This window comes from Tasmannia lanceolata, unplaced genomic scaffold, assembly GCF_043159265.1.
Source record: "Tasmannia lanceolata isolate RefF3 unplaced genomic scaffold, GAP_Taslan_0.1 ptg000008l, whole genome shotgun sequence".
Classification (NCBI taxonomy): domain Eukaryota; kingdom Viridiplantae; phylum Streptophyta; class Magnoliopsida; order Canellales; family Winteraceae; genus Tasmannia; species Tasmannia lanceolata.
The window spans coordinates 2,211,525-2,225,156 of NW_027518685.1; the positions used below are offsets into that span (position 1 = coordinate 2,211,525).

A 13,632-nucleotide genomic window follows, 5' to 3' on the forward strand; every position below is an offset into this window, starting at 1 on the left:
CCTACTCCAATTTGAACTGCAGTCTGCAGGAGACATCTCTCGTAGATATTGTCATGAATAAATAGAAGGTCCCTCTTGAGTAAAAATTGAATATGTTTGGTTCAAGTTACATTTTTTGTGTAAAAAAAGTAGGAAATTTTAGAAATAATTTTCCTTTCGAAACTTATCTAAAAAATTCCGTGTGCCCATGGGGATGTGATTGGATCATTCATTTCCACGCCCACCATAGATAGGTTGTGCCCCAAAAATTATGTTTATAGGATGATTAAAACCCTCCAATATAGATGATGGTGTAAGATAGAGTGCTCAAAAAATTACTAAAAATGAAGGTATAGAAACATCTACAAGTCGAAGGGCTAGGATCATCGTATGGGGATGATTTTTGACACATGGCCATAATGGTTTGCCTCCATTCAAACTATGGAGGCAAAAAATGGACTAATTTGTGAAGGTTTATACACGTCCATTTTACCTCCACAAATCGTAGGGTTGGGATGATCCTATGGATCTGATTTTTTGTGGACACCCTATCTCTGTGAGGATCATTCAAATGAATGGTTTGGATCATCCAAACAATGTGGGCCCCCACTGTATTTTAAGCTAGTGTGTAGGTAACTTACCTACACAAGTGTGTAGGAAATGTTCTCTCTTTCTATATATATATATATATATATATATTGGTTTTGGCTCTGTTTCTTTGAACATAAAATGGGTGAAGTAAAAAAACGGAACCTTTGTGGAAAATTGGAATTGGGTTGTTGAGGGACGAACCCAAGCAAGAAAAAGCATGACTTGGTCGGTTATTGATTTTGTCTACTTTGTAATTTATCTTTTCTAATATATCTTAATATATGCCTTATTGTACTCTATCTAACTAACGCTTTGATAAAGTCTCAAACTCTGTTTCTTTAGGCTTTTATGATTTACATACTGAGCTTAAACATTTCCTTTTTAACCTCCTCTTAGAAAACTTTTTAAATTATCTATAAAATTTAGCAATTCACTTATTCTCAGTCATCTCCACTGCTCAATCATATAAGGTTGTGAAAATAATTGATAATCATTGCCACCACTCAATTGTCTACACAAAACACATCTCTATCTAATCTTTCAGTCTAATGGCCTTCCCGGACAATATTTCTTATTAATATTTTACAAGTATATATGTCCCTTAATTTTCATTTTTTATAATCATGTATTGTTATTAAGTTTCTTTTGATTATTGTTTGGAAATCCGTATGACTTTTTATAACTCCATTCTGCTAAAACAAATCCATTCTTTAGCAATTTTGTTTCGATGAAAATACAAAACCAGATAGTAAATCCCTTCTCACTTGACAAAAAGAATATAACATAAAAAAAAGGAAGTAAATTAAAATTGAAAAAATACTTCTGACAAAATATAAAATTTTCAACTAATAGATTAGAGGAGCACCTTGAACACAATCTAGAGACATGTTTGTTTTGGAGTTTAACTGGATTTTGGAATCATCAAAGCATTAGAAGACTGAATTTTCTATTATTGGTCGTGCTTGATGTTTATATCTTTATATGTTAATGTCTTGGGTTTTGTATGTTATTTCAGTGTTTTCAAAAATTGGGATTGGGATTATTTCATATTTTATAATCCAGTGTGTGTTCGGTTGTTTTGATTTAAGGATTTTTTTTCTTTCTCGAACAATTTGAATCCTTATTTTCCTCTTTCGACATACTGTTTAATTTTAAACAATTTTAAAGCATATTTTTTCCTTGCCCCGTGCATCGCACGGGTCTGCAACTAGTTTATATCTATTTATCTCTCTATATGGATATCTATAATATTTGTAGAACCTGCGAGGTTTAACATTCCAAACATTCATCCGAGCAGTCTTTCCAACAGTTCACCAGCAACAAAGTGGTAGCGGAGCACCCCTGCAACACTAGCTTATTGCTTTCACCCCTGCAACACTACCTGATTGCTTTTGCGGGTCCCACCTAGTCCCATACCTTTTAATGATCTTTTCTTAATGTGAATCCCTGTTTGGAAACCAGACCATATCTTGACTTTTATTGTTTCAAAATTCTTCTTCAAACTATAACATCTAACAGCCTATAGATATGCATGTATCTAGGGCCCATTGGATTGACTGGATTCATGGGACTGTTTGTGCCGGATGTAAGGTAGTGCTGGCCAGAAGACCATTTCGGTGTCCTTGCAGGATAGCAAATGGTACTCCTCTTTCATCAAACACTAACAAAGAAGAAAAGGAACAAAAAACACATTGGGACTTTTACCGAGACCCATAAATCTAGAGATTTACAGCTTGTCTTATTTGTCTTACCTTAGTTTTTTACGAATATCACATATATCTCTATGGTCCGAGTGGAGGCCTGGGTTGACCCATCAACTAGAATGTGGAGCTTAAAAACTGATGTAGAAGTAACGCAAAAGAGTAGTAGATCAGAAATCAGGCTAAAAAGACAGAATTGCTATTAATGCATATAGTTGGAAGAGAACGAGGAGAGCCTCAGGGGTGACCCATCAACTATAATTCATTATTCGGAAGCATCTCAAAAAGATCCATTTAGAGTCAAATTTTAGTTTTAACTTTGAAGTCAAAATTTACTATTTAGGCTCCATTTCTTTTGATGTAAAATGTGATTAAAACAAATTTTATGCCCATTTTAAGTTGAAAAAATAGACGAAAAATTTGTTTTATAAGCATTTTACATTTGAAAGAAGCAAAGCCTTATAGTGAGTTTTTACCTTGCTCGTTTTAGGATGTCTAGAGTCCCATTAATTAAGGGCTAGTAACAACTTCATTTACTATTTTGCTGACCCCAACTTATTTTTTTTGCTGACTCCAACTAGTTAAGGACAAAGGCTTAGTTGAGTTGAGTTTAGAAAGTTTACTATTTTTAATAGAGAATTGCTAGCGTCCATCGCAAAAGGGTTTTCGTGGCTGGTCTGTTGCACATCAGACCAGCCACATCGTTAATGAAGACAACAACTTTTGTCTCCATTCACAAGGTGGCTGGTCTGACTTGCAACAGACCAGCCGAGAAAAGGCTTTTGCGATGGAGCTTAGCAAATCCCTTTTTAATAAGTATATCTTCAGGAAAGTTTGGTAAGGAGTCTTTTAAAGGGACTTTTGATTATTATCAATGAAATTTTGTTTTTAGAAAAGTTTATTCTTCAGTGCTTCTTTTGTCGATTCGAGGGTTTAATCTTATCCCTCAGTTTCTCATTTCTGTGTAAAAACTCGATGGTCATTTTCCAATAATCTCATCGACTGATGATTTGATGAATGTAGAGTACAGTATGTGAAAGCTGAGGCTCAGGCTTTCAGCTTTTCAAAGTCCAAAACTTCCTAATTTATAACTGGGAGTCAAACATATTTGTCTTCTTCGGTTAGCTTTTTCAAAGTGAAAACTCTGTTTCAGGACATCTTGGACTTTGTGGCTCTTGGCTACCAGTCTACAAATAAAAAATGCTGGATATGTCTCCATGGTCAAGTGTGAAGCTTTCTCTTTCTTTCCCGAAATTAAGAAGTTGCCCATGTGATTCTTTTCTTGATATATTGCATGAATTTTCTGGAAAAGTTTGGAAAGGAAAAACAATTCTAAATTTTTTTAGTTTTTTAGAAAACAATAAGAGAGTAGTACGGAATGTGGGTACAAGTTTCGAGGAATTACGGATTTCGCGTACCTTAGAGAACTAGCATGAAACACGGGTTATTCTTCAAAATCGGGTGGGGAAAGGACCCCAATACCCTTCTGACATGATAGGAGTCATCGTATGTTGCCCTTCCTGATGGATGAGAATTGAGAACGTCCAATCATTATCTTAAAGGATGAGAACATGGGGGAGTGAAAATATCATCCAAAAACGAGAATTATGGATGAGAACGTGGGGGAGTGAAAATATCATCCAAAAATGAGAATTATTGTTGGGCCACAACATATATAAGATACACCGCCTAAATCATCTCCATTGGATGATCCCAACCCTCAGATCTATATAGGTTTCTATAACGAACAATCCCATTGTAGATAGGACGATTAGGATCATCCAATGGAGATGATTTACAATGTGCAGTCTATTTCCAATGTGGCCCAACGAATGAACAATTTGGATCATCTATGAAGTTGGCCCGCAATACTTTTTAAGAAAATAATAGAGTAGTTTAGATTTTAGGTGCACACAACATGTAAAATCTCATAATTACTTAGGTACCATATAACATCTTGTAACTAGGGTGACATTCCTTTAGCCCCTTATCCACATTTGCTAAGTAATGGAGAGAGAAAACAGATAATTTAGAAACTAATTTAAGAGAATTTCCGAAATTAAGGAGGATGGGGAAACTTTACGTAACAATAAGAGAGAGAGAGAGAGAGAGAGAGAGAGAGAGAGAGAGAGAGAGAGAGAGAGATTAGGAACTAGTCTAAGAAAAACAATTCGAAAATAAAGGGGGCAACTTTATAGAAAAAATAAAACTAAGAAGAGGGAGAGTTTAGGAGCTGATTTAAGCAAAAAATCCCGAAAATAAAGGGGCAAATTAACGGAAAAAAATAATCAAAGAGAGACCTATTTAAGAAAAAATCCTGAAATTAGGAGGGCCAACTTTACTAAAAAAATCAAAATAAATCTATCGACTTAAGTCTAATAAAAAAAGTCCTAACTTTTAGGAGGGCAATTGCCCCCCATTGGCTCCGTCACTGCGCCGCCGGATTTTAGAGTATGCCGTCGGAATATCGAGTACGCCGCTGAAATATCGAATACGCCGCCGAATTCTAGAGTACTCGCTGGAATATTGAGGGGTACGCCGGTTAAATAATGGGTACGCTCTAGAGTACGCCGCCGGATTTTATGGGTTCAAACATGTATTCCGAAGGTATCGAGTACGCCACCGAAATATCGAATACGTCGGCGGATTATAGAGTACGCCGCCGGAATATCAAGGGGTATGCCGACGGAAATAAGGTGTAAGTGGAAATAATGGGTACACCGGCGGATTCTAGAGTACGCTGCTGGAATATCGAGTACGTCGCCGAATTTTCTGGGTTCAAACATGTGTTCCAAACGTATCGAGTACGCTGCCGAAATATCGAATATGCCACTGGATTCTAAAGTACGCCGCCGGAATATCAAGGGATACGCCAGCGAAAATAATGGGTACGACGGTAGAAATAGTGTGTAAGCATAAATAATGGGTACTCCGGCGGAAATAATGGGTACGCCGACAGAATCTCATACAGAGAGGTAGTATTATTAGAAGGCGCCACCGTTCCATATTGATGTCCACGTGTCGTGGATCTGACCATCTATGCATATTGGCGACGACCAAGATTTAAACGAACCCAAGGGACTCTGGGTTCAAAGAAAGATTTCAAATCCAAACCAAACCGGCTGTGTATAGAGGCGCCAGCGTTCCAAAAAGTTTTTCAACATGTGTCAAGCATCCATCCGTCTCTAGTTATTTCTGACGGCCAAGATAGAAACGAACCCAAGGTTCTATCGGTTCAAATACACATTCAGACAACCAAAAGAAGCCTTGTGAAGCGCGCCATTTAATGGGCAGTAATGAAAAAAGGCGATTTCTATTGATGTCAGAAGGGTATCAGGGGGTATCAGGGTTTTTTTTCCCACCCGATTTTGAAGAATCACCCGTATTTGATGCTAGTTTTAAAAGGTACCCGAAATCCGTAATTCCTCGAAACTTGTACCCAAATTATGTACTTTTCTCAAACAATAATATGAACATTTTATCTTATATACACGGACAACCTTGTGGCTAGGAAGACCTGCTGAGTGTTAGGGAGCTTCCTATCGGACCTATCCTAACAAGCCACCCCACATTACACTAGTGTAATATTGTTTGGTTAAAACCAAGGTTTTAAATTTTGGCCGAAATATGAAATTTTGGATTTCGGTCAACACCGAAACCGAAAGTCCAAAATTTTGGATAAAATATTAATATTTTAATCCTTTACCAATTTCAGTAATTTCGGCTCGGCCGACAGAAACCGTTTGTGGAATGGTGGGCCCATCTTTAAACAATGTAGGCCCCGCCCATACCACCGTAGGATAATCCAAACCGTCCATTTGATGGGCCATAAACGTAAATAGGTTGTGTCCCAAAATATCATTTACATAGGCTGATCCCAGCCCTCCGATCTAAATAGAAACTACATCTTATGCCCAATTTAGGCCCTACCCATATTTTTGAAAATGAAGTGTACCGTCCAGACCATAGGATGATCCTAGCTGTCCATTTGATGGGCCATAACGTAAATTGGTTGTGCCCCCAAAAGGGTTGGCCCATCAAATGAATGGTTTGGATCATCCTGTGGTCGTACAATAACATTGAGGTCCGTCCACAATATAGGATGATGCAAGCCGTCCATGGTTTGGATAATCCTATGAGTTGGTCGTACACTAACATTAAGGCCCAATCATTGGCCCCACCTATATTTTTCAAATTGAAGCATACCGTCCACAACATAGGATGATCCAAGCCGTCCATTGTTTGGATCATCCTATGGTGTGGTTCGTACCAATTTAGGCCCCACCCATATTTTTGAAAATGAAGTGTACCGTCCAGACCATAGGATGATCCGAGCCGTCCATTTGATGGGCCACAATGTAAATAGGTTGTGCCCCAAAAATCATTTCCGTAGGATGATCACAACGCTACAATCTATAGAGGTTGAATAAGATGTAGTTTCTATTTAGATCGGAGGGCTAGAATCTGCCTATGGAAAAATATTTTGGGACGCAACCTATTTACGTTTATGGCCCATCAAATGGACGGTTTGGATTATCCTATGGTGTGGTATGGGCGGGGCCTACGTTGTTCAAAGATGGGCCCACCATTCCACCAATGGTTTCTGTTGGGCCCACCAACTGTTCCTGTTGTGTGTGTGGAGAGAGAGAGAGAGAGAGAGACCGGTCAAATGGTGGGAATAGCCTTCCGGGGCGGGGGGGAAGAAATATCAGCGCCCTTCTTTTAAACTCCAAATTAAAAACCCCATCTCTTCTTCTTCTTCTCCTTCTCCTTCATAATAGACAGCCTCCTGGTGCTTTTTATTTTTGCAGAGATGGAAATCAAAAGCAGATCATGGATCTTTATTCCTCTTTATCTCTTCCTTTTCAAAACCCATTTTTCTATGGCAGCTAATAGCATCTCTCGAGTTCAATCTCTGTCTGGAAACCAAACGATAACTTCTCAAGGAGGCAAGTTTGAATTGGGTTTCTTCACACCAGGTAACACACATAACTATTATTACATAGGCATCTGGCATAAGAATATCTCAAAGAAAACAATAGTTTGGGTAGCAAACAGAGCAAACCCACTTCCCAACAATTCAACAGAACTAAGAATCATAGAAGATGGCAATCTAGCCTTGCTCAATCACTCAAACATCTCAATTTGGTCTACCAATTTAACCTCAAACACCCTCAATTCTACTGTTGCAGTGCTTCTTGACACTGGAAATCTAGTTTTGAGAGATGGGTTGAATTCCTCTAATGTAATTTGGCAGAGTTTTGATCACCCAACTGATACATGGCTACCTGGAGGGTGGCTTGGATTCAATAATATCACCAAAGAAAAACATAGTCTGATTGCATGGAGTAACTTAGAAGATCCTGGTCTGGGAACTTTTTCTCTTGAGTCTGACTCAGATTCAAAGGGCAAATATCTTTCTATGCTGAGAGGTTCACAAGGGGCTTGGCGTTGGTATGAGTTTGATAGAATTGGTGATTTCATCTCTGATGAAAATGGAACAGGGAGCTATATCACTTACTCTGTTAATGATAGTTCTATTATTTCAAGAATTGTGTTGCATATTTCAGGACGAATCATGAAATTTACATGGTCGGAAAGTATACAAGACTGGAATTCAACTTGGGTACAACCTATAGATAATTGTGAGGTTCTTTCTCCTTGTGGGGCTTTTGGTATCTGCAGTAATGTAAGTAGTCCTCCTTGTATATGTTCGCGAGGTTTCGTACCTGGGTTTCCGAATGATTGGAATTTGAGTGCTCAAACTGGTGGGTGTGTGAGGAGAAATTCTTTACAGTGTAGTAATAGCAGCTCTACTAGTGGAGAAGAAGATGGGTTTTTTTTTATGTCCAATATGCGAAATGCCGATAATTATTCAACAGTTGTTGGAAATGCCAAAGAATGTAGATTAGCTTGCTTGAGAGACTGTTCTTGTTCTGCTTATGCTTATGTTAGTCAGTGTTCTATATGGAAAGGAGATTTAAATAATCTGCAACAGCTAATTAATGGTCAGGGAATCAATCTTTATCTCCGGCTTGCGGGTTCTGAGCTTCCGGCGACTGGCATTAAGAAGGGAACTATTATTTGGTATATTGTTGGTGCAGTTATAGTGGTTGTCTCAGGCCTTGTTTTGGTGTTGGTTTGGAAATGCAGAAGGAGATTAATAATTCGTTCATCAGAAACACTTGAGGGGTTTTTGGTGATGTTTAGCTACAAGGATTTGAAGAAGGCGACATATAATTTCTCTGAGAAACTTGGGGCAGGTAGTTTTGGTTCTGTTTTCAAAGGGACTTTGCCCAATTCAAATATCATAGCTGTGAAGAAACTTGAAGGATTTAGGCAAGGGGAGAAGCAATTCCGAATGGAAGTGAGCACAATTGGACTTATTCAGCATGTTAATTTAGTTCCCCTTCGTGGGTTCTGCGCCGAAGGTAGTGAAAGATTATTGGTTTATGATTACATGCCAAATGGTTCTTTAGCTTGTAATCTGTTTCATAAGAATTCTAATATTTTAGACTGGAAGACCAGATACCAAATTGCACTTGGGACTGCTAGAGGACTAGCCTATCTCCATGAAGAATGCAGAGATTGCATTATACATTGCGACATCAAGCCAGAAAATGTGCTATTAGATGCTGAATTTTGTCCCAAGGTCTCAGATTTTGGTATGTCAAAGCTCATCGGACGGGATTGTAGCCGGGTTCTAACGACCATGAGGGGAACCTTAGGCTATCTCGCTCCAGAATGGGCTTCTGGAACTCCTATAACCACAAAAGCTGATGTTTATAGCTATGGAATGATGTTTTTTGAAATTATATCAGGAAGGAGAAACACAAAACAGTCTAAGGATGGGACTGTTGATTTTTTCCCTATTGTTGCTGCTTCCAAAACATTCGAAGGAGAGGCATTCTGCTTATTAGATGAAAGGTTGGAGGGTAAAGCAGATATGGAAGAACTGGAGAGAGCATGTAGAGTTGCTTGTTGGTGCATACAAGAGGATGAGTCTTGTAGGCCATCTATGGGAGAGGTTATTCAAGCACTGGAGGGAGTTCTGGAAGTGAAAGTCCTTCAGGTTCCGACGTCTCTCCGGCGACTTGCACAAGATTATGAGAGCACAGTTTACTCGGATTCATCGTCTGATGAAAGTAGTACTTATCTTATGGTGAATGCCTCTGTCTAATTCTCACTCCATGAGATAGAAGCAATTTCTCAAGCTCCATTGGGGTGAGTGAGATTCAGATTAGTTTTAAATCTTTGTAGTAGCTTAGTCTCTATTAGTTCACTTGGATGTAAATGGTTTTATGATTTTATTGTCTTATGAAAATAAGAGAGACTTCATGTATATGATCACAGGATGGTTTGAGCTTTAGATTTCTTCTGCCTGCTTTTGGGTATTTGATTTTACGTAGGGAAATATCATTTCAACTCACTTTCCCTTCATTTTCATTGCCATCTTGTTTGCCTTTTTCATGAAAATGACTATTTTCATGAAAAGAAAAGGAAGAGGTGAGAATCAAGCTTTTTTTAGGAAAAGAAAAAACAAAATGGGTGGATATATTATGAGATTTTATATGGTGCAAGCCATATCAAAATGTACTATACGGACCACAATATAGGATGTTCCAAACCGTCCATGTGATGGGCCACCGTGTAAATAGGTTGTGCCCAAAACATCGTTTCTATAGGATGATCCCAACCCTCTGATCTATAGCAGAACTACAGATTATGGACACCTCTATAGATCGGAGGGCTAGGATCATCCTATGAGAATGGTTTTGGGGAACAACGTATTTACGTTGTGTTCCATCACAGGCATCACATGGATGGTTTGGATCATTCTATGATGTGGTCGGTACAGTACTTTTTAAAAAATACGGGATTATAAGGGGTTACACCATATAAAAACTCCATATAAAATTTCCTTCCCAAGGAAGGGTAATGTTTGATCTCTTATGGATTTCTTGGAAATGAAACATCTGGCTCAACACGCTTAGATGTTCTTGAACAAGATTTGTGGTTTGGACACATATAAGTACCGTGACCGAAACCGGACATCCCGTGGGCCACCACACCAGGTCAGATAGCTGTCTAAATGGGCCCAATATGTATGAGCAATTGTCATTTTTATTTTTTGTTGTTTAACTTCGAAAGCTACAAATCAAATGGTCGCAAAAGTCCGATGAAGCTGGCGTGAGTGGTGCAAATTTTCCCCAGCCGTAAGTATCAAGTTTGTCCATATCCATTCTTTTATGGGCCCACCCTGTGAAAGCCGTGAGCTACGTGTTGTAGGAGGCAATGTATCTAATTAACCCTCCACGAATGGTGATGAAGTACGTGGGCTGAAGAGTCTATCAAAGTCCATGCCTACGTTTTCCTCTAAAAATAACAAAAAATGTCCATGTACCGGATTTCCTATAGGGCCCACCTCTTTGGATGATCTAAATCATTAATTTGTTGGTCCCTGCCTCAGATAGTCCATGCCCTGTAATTGGAGTGTCCACCTCCAATTACACATAATTGGAGTGTCCACCTCCAATTAAGATGCCGTTGCCTGTAAATCAACAACTTTTGACAGCTGGAAGCGCTGATGATTGCCGATCAGCTTGCTTGAATAACTGTTCTTGTACTGCCTATGCTTATGATAATAGTAGATGCTTCATATGGATTTGAGACATTTTGAATATGAGACAACTATCTACTGGTGACGGTAAGGGAGGAGATCTTTATCTCCGCGTTGCGGCTTCTGAGCTGCAAGGTTCGGCTTTTGAGCTCCCGGGTTCTTCAGGAGGTAAGAAGAAAGCAAATACAGGGTTGACTATAGGTGCAGCTGCAGGGGTTATGGTTGTCATAATGGGTATTGTTTTGGTTCTGATTTGGAGATGTCAGAGGGGAAGGGCCACTATAGCATCAAATGCAGTACATGGTTCTTTGGTATCACTTAGCTATAAAGATTTGAAGAGTGCCACCAAGAACTTCGCTGAAAAATTAGGGGGAGGAGGTTTCGGTTCAGTTTTTAAAGGGATTTTGCCTGATTCAACCTCCATAGCAGTAAAAAAACTCGAAGGCCTTCGACAAGGGGAGAAGCAATTCCGAGCAGAAGTGAGCACGATTGGGACAATTCAGCATGTTAATCTCATTCGCCTTCTCGGGTTCTGCTCTGAAGGTGATAAAAGACTGCTGATCTACGAATACATGCCAAAGGGTTCTTTAGACGGGCATCTGTTTCAAAGGGACTCCGGTATATTGGACTGGGCAACCAGATACCAAATTGCACTTGGAATAGCCAAAGGGTTAGCTTATCTCCATGAGAAATGCAGAGATTGCATCATACATTGTGACATAAAGCCAGAAAACATACTTTTGGATGATAAATTCTGCCCCAAGGTGGCAGACTTTGGTCTGGCAAAGGTCTTTGGCCGGGAGTTTAGCCGGGTGTTGACAACCATGAGAGGAACCAGAGGGTATCTCGCACCGGAATGGATTTTAGGCCTTGCTATCACATCAAAAGCTGATGTCTATAGCTACGGAATGCTTCTTTTTGAAATAATATCAGGCAAGAGAAACTTAGAACAATTTGAAGATGGGAAGGTTGGCTTTTTCCCTAGTTCGGCTTCGAAGAAAATAACCGAAGGTGAAGTTCTTTGCTTGTTGGATCACAAGTTGGGGAGTAATGCTAACACAGAAGAACTTGATAGGGTTTGCAAAGTTGCTTTTTGGTGTATTCAGGACAATGAGAATTCTAGACCAACCATGGGGGAGATTGTTCAAATTCTTGAGGGAGTTTTAGAGGTAAACATGCCTCCAATTCCAAGGACTCTTCAAATCTTTGAAGAAGCTCAAGAGAGTCTTGTGTTCTTTTTGGAATAAATGCTATTAGAAATTCTACTATGTTCCGTGAATTCCTATGAAAATTACTACTCAATGAGATTTTCATATTCTACACAGTAATGTTTTGCATGCTTTTATGGAAGATTAGCTTTCAATTTCTCTTTTTTCTTGGTAGTATGTCATTTGAGTGATAATATTATATCTAGGACGGTGATAAATTCACCCACACCAGGTCAGATAGCTGTCTAAATGGACCTTTTTAAACAGAATGTGAAACCGTTGTCATTTTTATTTTTTGTTGTTTAACTTCGAAAGCTACAAATCAAATGGTCACAAAAGTCCGATCAAGCTGGCGTGACTGGTGCAAATTTTCCCCAGCCGTAAGTATCAAGTTTGTCCATATCCATTCTTTTATGGGCCCACCCTGTGAAAGCCCGTGAGCTACGTGTTGTAGGAGGCAAAGTATCTAATTAACCCTCCACGAATGGTGATGAAGTACGTGGGCTGAAGAGTCTATCAAAGTCCATGCCTACGTTTTCCTCTAAAAATAACAAAAAATGTCCATGTACCGGATTTCCTATAGGGCCCACCTCTTTGGATGATCTAAATCATTAATTTGTTGGTCCCTCCCTCAGATAGTCCATGCCCTAAAAATCTTTTCCATCGGATGGTCCTAACCCTATGATTTATTTTTTCTAAAATGGACGGCCGAAAAAATTTCAAATATAATGGTTTAGAAACCTTCACAAATGGAAGGATTAGGCTCATCCTGTGTAGAACGACAAACGAATGGTTTAAATGAGTTTGTTATGGAGTGTCCACCTCCAATTACACATAATTAAGATGCCATCCTTGATATTTGATCCAACAACGACTTTATAAGAGGTAGTCGCGTGTACGGAAAGATGCCACCCTTGATATTTGATTAAAAAACGGTGACTTTATAAGAGGCGAGACTGTCATTGGATCAAACACCGAGGTCAGCAACTTTACGGTTACGTGCAGCCATCCACGTACCATATGAATTCGCTTATGCTCTGTTTGGATGCTAGGTTTTTTTGTTCCCAGGATTTATGTGGGTAAAGTTTTAGTGGTCACATCAGCTTTTTCTTGTTGACATCAGCAAAATCTTCTTTTGAAAATGGTGTTCTCTCTTTCTCTCTCTACCCTTTCACTCCACTCACCATAATATCTTTCTCTAATTAATGCTTGTCCCCTCTTTTGTCTCCTACCTTTACCCACATAAATCCCAGGAAAAAAAAAAACCCGGCATCCAAACATAGCATTAGTTCCAAGGTTGGAAGGTCACGCACAAGCTCGAGTGTGGCCCCTCTTTTTTAGGGTTGGCCTACACGTGGCAGATGAGGCTCCTTTTTTGAGTTTGGCCATTACATGTTGATTTTTGCTACGAAGGAAGTTTTAACTCGGGACCTTTGGCTCTAATACCATGTGAACTAACCAGTTACTCTAAAAGCGGAGAAGGCGTTATTTAATCTTTTATACTTAAACAGCTAATGTGGCTGCAGATTACCTA

The 13,632-nt window shown here is 39.1% G+C and overlaps 2 pseudogenes; both read left to right on the plus strand.

Moving 5' to 3' along the window:
• Nucleotides 1-6,948: 6,948 nt before the first annotated feature.
• On the plus strand, nucleotides 6,949-9,639 carry LOC143883901 (G-type lectin S-receptor-like serine/threonine-protein kinase At2g19130 pseudogene; annotated as a pseudogene).
• Nucleotides 9,640-10,447: 808 nt separating this feature from the next.
• Nucleotides 10,448-12,212, plus strand: LOC143883902 (G-type lectin S-receptor-like serine/threonine-protein kinase At2g19130 pseudogene; annotated as a pseudogene).
• Nucleotides 12,213-13,632: the final 1,420 nt, after the last annotated feature.